General features: G+C 36.4%; 1 long non-coding RNA gene across 1 annotated transcript in view; it reads right to left on the bottom strand.

Moving 5' to 3' along the window:
• The window catches only part of LOC116738165, a 141,030-nt gene that overhangs the window by 97,802 nt on the left and 27,891 nt on the right, over positions 1 to 15,337 (bottom strand). Inside the window, exon 3 of the long non-coding RNA XR_004343818.1 lies at positions 12,525 to 12,719. This is a non-coding gene — a long non-coding RNA (uncharacterized LOC116738165). The remainder of the gene's footprint in view (positions 1 to 12,524; positions 12,720 to 15,337) is intronic.

Genomic DNA, 15,337 nt, shown 5'->3' with positions numbered 1-15,337 from the left:
GGTATATATATATATATATATATATATATATATATATATATATATACATACATACAATGGAGTATTACTCGGCAATCAAGAAGAATGAAATCTTGCCATTTGCAACTGCGTGGATGGAACTGGAGGGTATTTTGCTAAGTGAAATTAGTCAGAGAAAGACAAAAATCATATGACTTCACTCATATGAGGACTTTAGGAGACAAAACAGATGAACATAAGGGAAGGGAAAAAATAATATAAAAACAGGGAGGGGGACAAAACCCAAGAGACTCATAAATATGGAAAACAAACTGAGGGTTGCTGGAGGGGGGATGGGCTAAATGGTAAGGGGCATTAAGGAATCTACTCTTGAAATCATTGTTTCACTATATGCTAACTAACTTGGATGTAAATTTTAAAAAATAAAAAATAAAGTAAAAAAAAATTGTTGTCACACTTTAAGCATAATATACCTAGACATAGATGCACACAAGTATGAGAGAGCAATGTGAACTGTTTAATATTGCAAAATACTCGTCAGCCATCATACACAATAACTGCAAATATTGAGCATATCTGGAGTAAGTCCAGAACAATAAAGTGCTTTATATGGAGAGAAGCAAGAAAATGGATGTTCAGCACTAGTGGGACATAAAACTTCATTATACAGATACCTAATGCATTCATGCTATGAGAAGAAGGATTTGACAAGTTAATTAATTTGTCTTTTCTCTTATTTAAGTGTCTCTGCTGTTCCAATCCTCCCTGGACTCTGAAGGATTCTCTTTTTCTCATGTTGGAGGTAGCACAACGCACGCTATGTCACAGCATTCAGATGTAATTGCTTTTTATTTCCAGGAGGTAGTTAAAAGATGTGGGAAAGCATTTCCCTGTAGCATGATGAGTGTTAGTCTACAAGCACAAATGTTTAGTGACAGAAGAGCCTATGGTTTTAAAAAAATCTGCTTATGTGTTGTGTATATTTGTGACTTGAGAGCTGTCAGAAGCACAGGGCCCAGAGCCTCTTTTTCCCAGACCTAAGTATTCCATATTGCTTCTCCTTCTTTCTTAGTCCACTGCCTCAGTGTACATCAAAAACCCCTACCCCCACCACAGTCCAGTTTAAGACCCTGGCTGAATAATTTATTCTCAGCCACTGAATTTATTTAGAATTTCAACTAAAAAAGTTCAGACTCTCACATGTTGTGCTACACTACTCGTGAGGAGAGCAGAAGTCTCTGTAGGAAGGATGAACACTCAAACGTTTATACATGCTGCCTGAAACACTGTGCTCTCCTCTCTTTCACTATTTAACTCTTATTTAGATGGATGCTCATTTCTAACTTCCATAGAAGGGTCTTCCTTGGCAGCCACAATTAGTTCAAATTTCCTCTTTGTTCCCCTAGCATCTTGGTCTATTTAAGAGTGACGATTCTACAATAACTTCTGCAATTTGACTAGTGTTTGTCTCCCTCCATAGAGGAGTACTAACATGAGGACCGTGTCAGAGTGTATTTTGATTGGCCATTATATCCCCAGAGCTTAGGCCATGTTTTGCACAAAGAAGACACACACAATTTAATTAATTGCTAGCCATTCAGCTGCATCTCACACTCTGTTTGCTTCCTTGCTTTTAGACCTCAGTCAATCATGTGGCTAAAAAAATTTATTTGCCTTTTAGATCTCAGCTTAATAGCGCTTTTTTGGGAAAGCTCCTAGACCTCTCTGGCTAATTCAAATCCCCTTAACTTTTTTTTTTTTTTTTATGTTTGAAAAGACTGAAAACTTCATTTGCCCTCCTGATATGATTTCATATCATGTGTTTATACTTGAGCACTGTGCTCCAGGGAAATCTCCCCAAAATTGTGGAAAATAGTGTACTGAAAAGACCGGCTTCATGGGGGGCATTTGCATTATTACAGCAATCTTAGAAATATTTTCACTGGCTTAGCAAAATCTTAAGTGTGGCCACAGAGCACGGGCAATTTTAGCAATAGGTGTATTTTCTCAAAATCAATTATTTTGAACACTGACTGACATGGGAATTAGGAAGTACATTTTCTAATGTGATCACATTATTTTGAAGTAGTTCAGGATTTATCCTTAGAATTCAGTTTTACCTGGACACTAAGCAGCCCAGGAAACACAAATATTTCCAGAAAGTTTCTTGACTCCTTTTTTGTAAGTTTTAACTCCATCACCATGAAATCATTTGTTTATTATAGAATAACTTTCATCCTGGTTCTGCTGAGAACTTGAAAAACTAGAAGAACCAACAAATGATGATAAAGTGTCTCTCTACATTTTCCCATTACTCCCAGTAACTGGTGGACACGGAACCAACCTTAATTTCGTTTCCTGCCTCTTCAGCTTTCCCACCCACATTTGCAGGATATCTGGTCTCTGCCTCTTTCCACAATTTTCCTTGTATTTTAAAAGAAAATACAGCAAAATTGGACTACAATAGACATTGTCATCACAACACACAAAATAACTGTTAAGTTGAATCAGCAGTGAAAGTTTTTCAGGAGATAATTTTTTTTTTCTCATTTGAGTCTTCATCTGTTTTAACCAATGGCAAAATTAATCAGAAATGACAAGTCAAGTTGGAGACCATCAAACAGGGCACCTCATTTTCATGAGTTTCTGAGTATCCATGGCCTGGGGGCTCTGGCTGGATCAGTCTCAAACAACTGAACTTTCCACCCAAAGTGTCCCATAAACAAAGAAAGATTTTATTAAACTCAGCTCAGCTGGGGGAAATGTGAAAAAGCATCAGACTAATTACGCTCACTCACATGATCAAGTACTAGTTCTTTGGCTCAATCAATCAGAAGCTTTACTAAGTGCGATTCAGGAGCAGCTAAAAAAATTTTAATGTGTCAAGACATAAATTAGCAAAAATATAACCTGGAATAGGACATTTAACCATGCCAGAAAGCCTGGCCTCCATTTGGAATCAATGAGATTATCCTGGCAAAAAAAGTATACCATCAAGTTCTGAGAAAGTGAGCAATGGACACCCTGACTCTGTGGACTTAGAAACAAAAGGGGGAAATACACATTTTTTTTTCCTACTCTTATTAAGACAATGCTAAAATGTGCTGTGAGGTCGTTACTTCACACAAGAAAGCAATCTGTTTTTAGTCAAGGCAATATGTTATAAGTAGGGAGCCTAATTCATCTGTTTTTATCAGGTAATAAAGTGGAAGTAGAGGTCCTAATAAATGTCTATTATCTTGCTTACAGCTGTAAAAGACATACCTCAGTAGTTTTATCTGCTGTAAAACAGCAGATGTTTCTGCTGAGATTCTGTATAAATTCTCTTTGGAGCAAACAAAGCACTTTTCTTTGTGGTTGACAGGAGCCAAACAAGGAGACCTAAGGGAAATCGCGTCCAATCCCCAGGGATTCTAAACAGCACTGCCACATTGCTCCTACTCAGCTTCAACTGGCAAGTGAGGCATTATTAAAAATTTTCAATTATTTTCAAGTGCAGAAATGTTTTTAACCTTTTGCCTTTACAAAGCATCGTGTAAGTATGCTTTTCTTTCTCCTCCCCCAGTTCCCACCTTTGGATTATTTGTTTTTTGGTTATTTTTTAACCACAGGTAAATTTTTAAAAAATGACTGAACTTGCTAAGTGCTGCTCCTGACACAACATGGGTAAATTGAAGTCTTTTCGTTAAAAATAATAAAATAAACTTTGGTGGTATTCTAGAGGTAGAGATGGCTAAAAAGTCACTTGGGGCAAATACTACAAATCTTTCTGCAGAATATTCAGTTTGTGACAATTTGGAGGATTATGGTTTTAGTAAATGCTTTGCCTGCATTAGATGATAGTAACTCTGTGGCTTTTGTTACACATTTCATTTCTTGGCTGAAATTAGTCTGAAATAAAGGAAAGTCTGTGTTTATTTTGTAACAATTTCATTAGTAGGTTTATGTTACATTTTCTCATTGGTAAAGACAGGAAAGTGCTATCTACAGGATTGTATTAGCTATCCATGTAAAAATCTTAAGCGTGGCCACAGAGCATGGACAATTGTAGCAATAGGTAAAGTTGGAAACAAAATTTACCTCCTTATCATATTGCATAAATCTTATTTCTTATTTCCACCCTTCATTATTTAACTGGCCTGTTGTACAAAACAGGACTATTTAAGATTATCTCATAACATTGCTATGCCCTTAAATTTTTCCTTGACCCATATTTTGGATTATACCTTCAAGACTTTTAAATAGTGAATAATTTTATGCTTATCCAGGATCTATCTTTCCATTACTGTTCCTATTCTCTGTGTCCCCGTTAACAGGTTTTTTAGCATAAGGCAGCCATAAGAAGAAAACATATTTCAGAGGTTCTGAAAACAAGAGAGATCTGGAAACCCCAAGTTCCTCACTAGTCTTGAGCCTAGCTACTAGTCTAAGAGTGTTAACTTATTATTGGATATTACAATTTTCTGCCAAGATAGAGGAGAGGCCCAAACAGCTTCCATAAGTGGCATTTCAAAGTAAAACCTTATTTAGACTTTCATCAGCAAAGTGAAACCAAGGCTACCATTTTCACCAAAAAATGATGCCCTTCACTCTAACGCCACAAGAGTTATTTCTCAAGAATCATACTAAAATCACCTAGATCTTGACCTCTTACACCCACGTTTCCCAGAAATGATTAAACCATCATTTCCTAGCTTATCTAGAGCACAGCTTCCCCTCTGCTCCACCAACACAACTGCACACTCACTGGGAAAGTAGTGTGGCAGTTGTCTTGAGGGAAGAAGGGGCAACAGGTGACACCTGTCCTACCTCCTTTCCCAGCCACCCTTGGGCAGGTTGGGCTATGTCTGAAAATTTTCCAGAGACTTCCCTCCACCAGCAAGGCTGCCACATAGAGACTGAGGGATGATTGGTTTATGTGTCAGCTTTGCTACACTATAGTACCCAGTTATTTAATCAAACACTAATCTAGGTGTTGCTGTGAAAGTATTTTTGTAGATGTGGTTAATATCTACAATCAATTGACTTTAAGTAAAGGAGATTACACTCAATAATGTGAATGGGAGTCATCGATCAAGTGAAGGCCTTGGGAGCAAAAACTGAGGTTTCCTAGAAAAGAAGGAATTTTGCCTCAAGACTGAATTTCCAGCCTCTGGACCTGCCTGCCCCACAGATTTTACACTTGTCAAGTCCCACAGTGTCCCAAGCCAGTGTCTTAAAAGAAATCTCTTTGTATATATATGTATGTATGTATGTGAGTATATGTATATATTATATGTAATATATATAATACATATTGGTTCTGTTTCTCTGAAGAACTCAGACTGACAGAGGGCCTTATTCCATCCCTATTCCCTCCAAATGAAGTCATATTTTGTGAATTAAGAGAAGGAGTCATGAATAGATAAGCCTGTTCATGTTGGACAAGCATGCTTCTAAGAACCACCCTTAAACTTGGGAGGTTTCCTGAAGAAAACCAAAACATAGCGGTCCCCCATGCTTGGCTATGTATGCATGGGGACCACTGTACTTAGATGCCTTTTCTATACTTCCCCCCCCCCATGTTAGTTTTATTTGAACTACAGGCAAGGTCTCACGATTCTGCCTCAATTTTTTTCACAAATAAATTTTACGATAGAAATAAGATTTTTCTTGTTATATGAATCCATAATCTTTGACAATATTACACACATTTAGGCATTTCATTTCAACAGTGTTTAGGTTTAGACGTCCTGGTATAATTATACTTAATTAGATCATTCAAAGTAATTGAAAGTCAGTAATTCTTTTAAGATGAAGTAACATTTCCTAGAAAACTTTGCACAAACTTTAAAAACAAATTGAAGTGTGAAAAATGGAAAACGCTGACCAACAAAGTTCTTTAAATAATACCAGCTTGAAACAACTGAACAAGGATGCTCTTTAGGCACAAATCTTGTTTCCTGGATTCTATTAGAATCCTAAATACTGAGAGGCATCTATAATTTGTTTTAATTATTCTTTCATGTAGAAAAAGTTTCATCATGTCTACTAATTTTTCATCATAAAGTGTTTAGAAATTTATGAAAGCATGCAGTTATACTGACCAAGCTGTCTCCATTCCTTCTATGATACTAAAGTTAATGATTCTTAGTTGAGGGGCACCTGGGAGGCTCAGTCGAGCATCCAACTTCAGCTCAGACCATGATCTCATGGTCTGTGATCTCGAGCTCCACATCAGGCTCAATGATGTCAGCCTGTCACCGCAGAACTGGCTTCAGATCCTCTGTCCCCCTCTCTCTCTGCCGCTTCCCCACTTATGTTCTCTCTTATAAAAAAAAAAGTTTAAAAACATCAAAAATAATCATCAAAAAATAAATTAAAAAACATTTAAAAAAAATTATTCTTAGTTGAGCAATCTCACTACTCCCCTGCTCTGTATTAGATGATATACATCCTAGATTTGTGACAGTTTATATAAAGAAGCAGGAAAAAAAAATACTAGATTATAACAGAATAGGAAATGAAATTCTATTTTTTTTAATGTTTATTTATTGAGAGAGAGAGACACACACACACAGAATCCAAAGCAGGCTCCAGGAAGTTTAACCAACTGAGCCACCCAGGCGCCAACCCCCCCTTTCTTTTTCATTTTTGTAAAAGAGTGTGATGAACTCTGTGATGAAACATTAAAATGTCTTTTAAAACATTTTTTTAATGTTTTTATTTATTTATTTTTGAGAGAGAGAGACAGAGTGTGAGCAGAGGAGGAGCAGAGAGAGGGAGACACAGAATCTGAAGCAGACTCCAGGCTCTGAGCTGTCAGCACAGAGCCTGACTCAGAGCTCCAACTCTAACTCCATGAAATCATCACCTGAGCCGAAATCGGTCACCTAACTAACTGAGCCATATAGGCACCCCCTAAAATTCTAATTCAGTTAAAATCTACATCGCAAAATTTTAAATATAAACTTATGACTAACCTTAGTATTATCTAGATTAACCACATTAAGTATCTCTCTTTTGAAAACAGAATGTGAAAAAAATGTAGCAATGGCACCAGACTAGAGGACTGATATTTATAACCATTGTCACTTTGGAGATGTATTCTAAGTCTGCCGCTTATTTTTATTAACATTTATTCTGCTTTGTTCTCAGTGCCCTAATGAAAAAGAGGATATACCTAATTTCCAAGCAGGTACTGGCTTAGAAGTGAATCTAAAAAATAATATTATTTCTGATATTGGAAACAATATTATTTCTAATAATGGTTAAATCAACCAGATCTGTTTATAAATATTACCCCCACCACTTTCCAGGTATGTGGCCAAATTAACCAACATTAGGCTTCAGTTTCTTCATATACAAAACAGGGATAGTAAGCTTACTCACTAAATCATTGTAATAACAAAATTTTATACATATATATTTTAAAATAACTATACACACACATATGCTCAATAAATGGCAGTCTATTTTAGAAATTGTCTTTACTCAAAATCATTAAAGTTCTATTCTAAAAAAATGTATCTTCTTATTCAATATATTTAAAAAACTAGCATTTAAAATGTCTATTTAGGTTAAGGCTCACTGTAAAACATAAAGCACAAAATTTTATTATGTAGAAGTTTTTTAGTGATAAGCAATAGAAATGGACTACAGTAGAAAATAAATTTCTGGGTATGGAATAGCCCCAGAAGCCTTGGAGAAGATCAGGAGTCAGACAGTTCAAGGGGTGCAAATAGCAGAAACTAATGACTTTTTCCCTTCTTCAGGATTTTGCTGCTACAATGATTCCATTCCAATTTTTTCAGTCATTTTGTCACTCAATATTCAGAGAGAGCGATTAGGGGAGGACATCCTTTAAAGAGTTTTGTGCTCCCCTTGCAGAAGTGTTTTTTAACATCTTGCTTAAATGTTGCCACGTTGGGGAAATTATATAGTTTCAAGGCAAACTTGCCTTTTGTACGAGTCATGGGATTAACACATATGTTTAATACCAATGGGAGCAATGCAGAACAGTCATTTTTATTTACTTAATGACCCTTTTGCATTGCCTAAGGAATTGCACAAATAGAACTGCTTTAAGAACAGAATTGTGAGACACCAGAGTGGCTGTTAGTCGAGTGTCCGACTCTTGATTTGGCTCAGGTCATGATTTCAGGATCATGGAATCGAAACCCGCTTGGGGTTCTCTGCCTTTCCCTGTTCATACACACACACACACTCTGAAAGAAAAGAAAAGAAAAGAAAAGAAAAGAAAAGAAAAGAAAAGAAAAGAAAAGAAAAGAAAAGAAAAGAAAAGAAAAGAAAAGAAAAGAAAAGAAAAGAAAAGAAAAGGAAAGGAAAGGAAAGGAAAGGAAAGGAAAGGAAAGGAAAGGAAGACAAAAAAGAAAACAGAAAACAGAATTAAAACAGAATTGTATGTTCAACAATAATAACCACTGACATCCCTGGCACCATGTCTATGCTATTTAATCTAACCAAGTAATTTATACTTGGAAGAAAACAAATGAGGTCTGATTCCTACTTTGTTCTTTTGATTGTTTGCATTGGGCTTTCCTGGTTTATACTGGAAAATAGTTTTTCTGCATATTTTCCTTAGTAGCCTATATTGGGAAAAGTTCAATGTGTTCATATTTTACAGATTTGTAAAAGCATGTTGGATGTTTACATATTTCCTGCATGACTTCAATGTACGAAATTATTCCTTACAAAATTCTTTCAGAGGAAAAGAAGGAATAGCAAGGGGATTACGTAGATAGATATCTATGTTTTCCACAGGAAAACAGGACAAAGTAAGCAACACAACATGGTACCAGCAGCTAAATCACCTGGAGTAAATTTAAATAACTATCTCAGCTTTTATATTGGCCTTAGGATTTCTCAAAATAAGATGCATGTGGTTTTACTTTCCATATAAAATGAATCTATGCTTTCTAAATTTTAATGTAAATTTTTGCAACCTTAGGAAAGTGAGACATATTCCACCTTTTGTGGCTTTGCTCACATAGTCTGTGATCCATCTAAAAAAATTTCTCAGTCTCTAAAGTCAAAAAATTTAAGTTCTAGTCTTAATTCTGATTATGACTGAAGTAAATGCTTAGAGAGGACCTACTATTTTTATATCTTGTTTTCTTAGTCTTTACAATGGCAACAGACATACACTGGTGCCCCAAAACAAAGATTTATTGATTTATGATACTAATAACAAATGTAACATAACTACTAATTGTTTTAAATATGAATCATATATTTAAGAACTATGAAAGAAATGTCATCATAGTATATAAAAGTTAAACTGGAATTTATTACAACTGAAAATCTGCCTGCCAAGTTATAAAAAGGTCTGAGGAAGACTCTTCTCTTAGTAAAGGATGTATCATGTACTTTGAGATTAAATGACATGAGAAAATGTTAAAATAGAGAAAGAGAAAAACAGATATGTGTCTTTTGGACCGATCACTTAATCAACCCATAAGATAACATTTTGACCTTAGAATCAGGGCTTATCTATAGTAAGGAACATGTTCCTTCCATTCTAACTGTACTCATTGGGGAATTGAATGGTTCTGAATTTTACTTGTCAATATTTTTCAGAAGCCCAGACCTGGAAGGACTGCAGCAGAAGTTAAACAGTTAAATGAAATCACCACCAACACTCTAACAGAGTGTTTCTCCCTTTCTCCCACTAAGGTTTTAAATCACCCAGGAAAATCTCTGATAATTGATAACACAGGGGACAACAATACTGACTAAAATTCTAAGCTCCCTAAGTTAAGAATTAAAATAGAAAGGTAAAAGAAAACTTAGAAGTAACGGTGGCTGCAGGGCACTGGGTATCTTAGTCGGTTAAGTGTCCCACTTCGGCTCAGGTCACGATTTCACAGTTTATGGGTTTGAGCCTCACGTCAGGCTATGCGCTGACAGCTCAGAACCTGGAGCCTCCTTCAGATTCTGTTCTCCTCCTCTCTCTGCCCCTCCCATGCTCATGCACTCTGTCTCTCAATAATAAATAAACATTAAAAAAAAAAAGGAAATAATGGTGGCTCCCAAACTTGAGAGAGTACAAAAGCAGGAAGGTGAATGACATAGCTTCATGCAGGTATGACAGATATCATTTTGACAACCAAGATGTGGGTCCTGTGTGCATGTTACATAGTACAAGAAAAATAAAATAAGTAAAACCTGGTGTCTGCCTTCAAAATGCTTATCAAGTTGGAGGGTAAAAAATATAAAGCTCACAATACGAGACAGAGTATGAGAAGTATAATGTGTGGTTCAGATGCATATGCAGCATAGAGCTCCCGACTTAGTTTCAAATTTCTAATTTGTTGTATACAAAGAATGAGTATTGCATTCTGGCAAGCCTTTGAGCTTTGGACTTAGACAAATGTATCAGGGTTCAACCAGAGAAAGACAACTGGTAGGAAATTCATATTAAAAGATTTATTGCAAAAAGCTGGCGAATGGCTAGGCAAGTCTGCAATCCACCGGACAGACCACCAGGGAGGGCAGGCTGGAAGTCTCAGGCAGCTGAAGCCACAGTCCACAGGCAGGATTTCTTCTTCAGAGAAGCTTAGCTTTGCTTTTCTGGCCTTACAACTGAGTGAGTTAGGCCCATGTAAATTATCTAGGATAATCTTCCTTACTTAAAGTCATCTGATTATGGACTTTAATCACATCTATAAAATACCTTCACAGCAACACCTAGACTAGCGTTTCACTATTACAGTGGGGCCTATAGCCTAGCCAAGTTGACAGTTAACCTGGATTAAATTCCCAACACTATCACTTCCTAGCTATATGGCCTTGAGAAAGATTCTAAATTTCTTTAAATCCTATTTCATCATTTGTAAAGATGTAGGAGTAACTGCTCATAGAATTCTTGTGAAGATTAAATAGGTCCATGTAAAGTGGATCTAGTAATGTGCTTGGCATATAGTAAATATTCAGTACATATTACTCAGTGCCATCATCATCCTCACTATCTGGGTCATACTGAGTCAACCCTTTTCTCTAAGCTTCAGTTTCTTCATCTGTAAAATAAGAATATTAATACCTATAATTCACAAGAGTGATATGAATATTAAATGAATATATATTAGAGGTGATTTATTTTTTTTTTAATTTTTTTTTCAACGTTTATTTATTTTTGGGACAGAGAGAGACAGAGCATGAACGGGGGAGGGGCAGAGAGAGAGGGAGACACAGAATCGGAAACAGGCTCCAGGCTCTGAGCCATCAGCCCAGAGCCCGACGCGGGGCTCGAACTCACGGACCGCGAGATCGTGACCTGGCTGAAGTCGGACGCTCAACCGACTGCGCCACCCAGGCGCCCCTAGAGGTGATATTTTTAATTGTGGGAAAGCTTTGTTATCTACTTAGATTTCAGGCACTTTTACACATTTTCCAAAACCTATTTTAAAAAACACATTTTCGGGGCGCCTGGGTGGCGCAGTCGGTTGAGCGTCCGACTTCAGCCAGGTCACGATCTCGCGGTCCGTGAGTTCGAGCCCCGCGTCGGGCTCTGGGCTGATGGCTCAGAGCCTGGAGCCTGTTTCCGATTCTGTGTCTCCCTCTCTCTCTGCCCCTCCCCCGTTCATGCTCTGTCTCTCTCTGTCCCAAAAATAAATAAACGTTGAAAAAAAAATTAAAAAAAAAAAAAAACACATTTTCTAAAAATGCAACCAATAATTATAACTTCAGAATTTTTTTAATTTTTCTTTAACATTTATTATTGAGGGATAGAGACAGAGTGTGAGCGGGGCAGGGGCAAAGAGAGAGGGAGACACAGGATCCAAAGCACATTCCAGGCTCTGAGCTATCAGCACAGAGCTCAACGTGGGACTCAAAACCAGAAATCATATAACTGAATTTTTAAAGTGAGTCCAGATCAGGGCCGCTGGGTGGCTCAGTCAGTTAAGTGTCTTAATTTTGGCTCAGGTCATGATCTCATGGTTCAGGAGTTTGAGGCCCACATCGGGCATTGGGCCCTATGCTGACAGTATGGAGCCTGCTTGGAATTCTCTCTCCTCTCTCTCTCTCTTTGCCTCTCCCCCACTCACATGCATGTGCACTCTCACAATAAATAAACTAAAATAAATAAATACATACATACATACATACACACATACATAAATAAAGTGAGTCCAGTTGATAACGATTTCTTACATATCTTAATACATCTTCAGGTTTATAAGTGGAAATTCACCAGATTCCCATAGGTACAAATACACACACACACATACACACACACATACACACACACAAATCATAAATTATTTTATATCACTTATATATTTATATATTTTATATTTATATATTATATTTATTTATATATATTAATATTTATATATTAATGAAAGCTATCATCAAAACAGGACATTCAGAAAAAATATTTTAGGATATTATACTAATATTAGTTTCATTATACTATTATTTTTAAAGTAATTTTAGAGAAGTTATGGTTTAGCTGTCTTAGCCTAGGTAAGTGTACATGAGTTAGAATCCTAGCTTCACTACTTTCCACTGAATAAAGAAATCAGGCAAGCCCCTCAGCTTACCTCCACATCAATCTCCTCGTCTTTAAGATGAGGGCAGTGACAGTACCTCACAGAATGTTGTGAGCTTTAAGAAGCTGATAACTATAAAATGCTGGGAACTTCCTGGTATATAGGCATCAGCTATCTGAAAATATCACTTCATGTCCTCCTGGAATGTCAGTGGGATGGCTTCCTGTGTGAAATATTATACTGGTCCTGCAGATTAAAGGAAAATGCTGTTAGATATTTACAATATCTCTTACCAATACAAATATTTTTGTTCCTCTATGAAGGACACTTTGGCAGTAGCTATTCCATCTGTATACATCTTTTTCTTGAGAATTTATCCCACAGATACACTTACATTGCAGTAAAAGATAGAAAACAAGTGACCATCAATAGGAGACTGTATTCTCTTTTATTATGATATACAATACAGCTGTAAAAAGGAATAAGGAAGCTTTCTATACACAGATACACAAATATATCTAAGATATATCAGATGAAAAAAGCAAAGCATAAAACTGTATAAAATGGTAGGAATGGGAGCCAAGATTATATATGCATGTCTAACTGCATTTACATAAAGAAACTTGAGAAGGATACTAAAGAAACCAATAAAGTGGGGAACTTGCAGTGGTGGGACATTGGATGGGACCCAGGTGAGTAGGGAACAGGGCATGGAGCAAAACAGTTCACTGTATGCCTTTTTATATTTTTATTATTGCGCCATGTGAATGTGTTTTCTATTTCAAAATACATCTTGATAGAAGTCAATGGTACCTGTTGTATCATTTAGGCATCCCAAAAATGTTGTGTCACAGACAACACCAAGACTTAACAAGTATTTATTTTTGAAGATCTACAGGTCAGCTAAGCTGATTCAAGCTGGACTCCATCTAGAGGCTCTGCTTCTCAGATCTGTAAGTCTGCTCCCCATGTATTTAATTCTCCTTGAACCAGCAGAAACAGAAGCACAAGATGACTAGTGGAGGCATATAAGGCCTCTTAAGTCTTAGGCTGAAAAATGACACAACTGCTGCCCATATGTCATTAGCCAAAGCAAGTTAAAGATTGAGGAAGTACGCTCTGCCCACAATGAAGCCATGACAGGAGTGCAGATGCAGAGAGAGGTCAATGATTCAATCTGTCCCACCTGTTGGCAACTACAGACATCCTGAATGTTCTAAAACGAGCACTATGAATCACAAGTCTAAGGAGTAGCAAAGAGCAGGCAAAACTTTTGGGCAGCTTGAACACTCTATGAGTGTCTTGTCTCGTCTTGACGATTATGTCATCACTGTCCACATGGATCATGAATGAAATGGAATGGGATGGAATGGAAGGCAAACTTATGAACTCACAGGACCAGCAAAGACTTTGGACCACACTTTAGCCCAACACATTTTACAGATTAGGCAAGCGAGGCCTGGATAAATAAAGTACAGTAAAAACAGTCATAAAAATCTTAAGTGGTATATCAAAGAATTTGTTAAATACAGAATCTGCTAGATTGATTAAAGTTCCTTAGAGTCCAGGTGATGGGGTGAGCCAGGAAATAAAGAGGGAAAACTGCAGTGACATTAACTACAAACAGCACCCATAATCATAAATCAGAACACATTTCATGCATACAAAGGAATTATTATTTAGAGATAGATATAAAACAGACATTAATAATAGTGTATATTAAATTTTTATTTTGAAAATTTTATTAGATTTTTTTTAATTTAAACGATTTCAAGAGTATAAAAAAGTAAATCCCTGTTCTTTACCAGACACCCAATCCATCCTTCCCCCAGAGCAAAATACTGTTAGTAGTTTATGTATTTCTCCATAAATGTACTATGCATTATTGGTTTATAAAGAGAAAAACACAAGGCATTTGCATCTTAAGTATGCATTTCTGAAGACCTGGCATAATTTAATATTTATTTTCCCAAAGGACTGTTAAAGTATAATGAGTATTATTTTTTTAACCAGTTCAAGTGACAATGGCATTAAAAACAATTTATAATTCACTAGTCCTACTAGTTTGAAAAGCTATGCAATTCTTAATTAATTCTTTTTAATTTGGGGAAACTCACAATATATATGGAAATATATATGAAAACACAATTTATATGGAAATGCAAAGGGCATAGAATAGCTAACAGTTTAGGAGAACAAAGCTGGCAGAGTCACACCACCTAACTTTTGAGACTTACAGTATAGGTACAGTCTTTAAAGACAATATGGTTCAGTGTGGCATGGGTATAATGATAGGTAAATAGTTTAATGGAACAGCCTATGCATATTCTTGACCATCTCCTCACACCAATAATTGGGACTGAGCAGCCAATTCACTACAATGTCTAAATCTTTTCCATGTTTATCCATGTCAGCCTCACCCTCATTCTGTCCAGCTGATGATTTGGAGCAAATATAGGACTTTACATTTATCACTACTACATTTTATCTTATTAGTTGTTGCTCTTCTTTTTAGCCAAGATTTTTCTGGATTTTGACTCTGTAATATATTCTAATATATTCTCTATCTCTTCAAGCTTCTTACTGTCTGTGAATTTGGTAATCATGTTATTTAGCACTCTTTCAGTTACAGTTAGTAAGGACTCAATTAAAACTGACTTAAGCCAAAGAGGAAATGTACTGGCTCACATGATCAAAAAGTCCAGGGGATATTCAGATACAAACTGGATCCAGGTAAAAAATAAGCTCAGCTGGGTACTCTCACTCTCTCAGCATCATTTTCCTCTTTATGGAAATCAGCCTTTGTCCCAATGATCTCAGTAAGACTTAAACCTGTCTCTCATTTGCCTAAAATGAGTCATAGG

Source organism: Lynx canadensis, chromosome A1 (assembly GCF_007474595.2).
Source record: "Lynx canadensis isolate LIC74 chromosome A1, mLynCan4.pri.v2, whole genome shotgun sequence".
In the NCBI taxonomy this organism is placed as follows: Eukaryota; Metazoa; Chordata; class Mammalia; order Carnivora; family Felidae; genus Lynx; species Lynx canadensis.
This window is presented reverse-complemented; position numbering and strand designations above follow the sequence as displayed.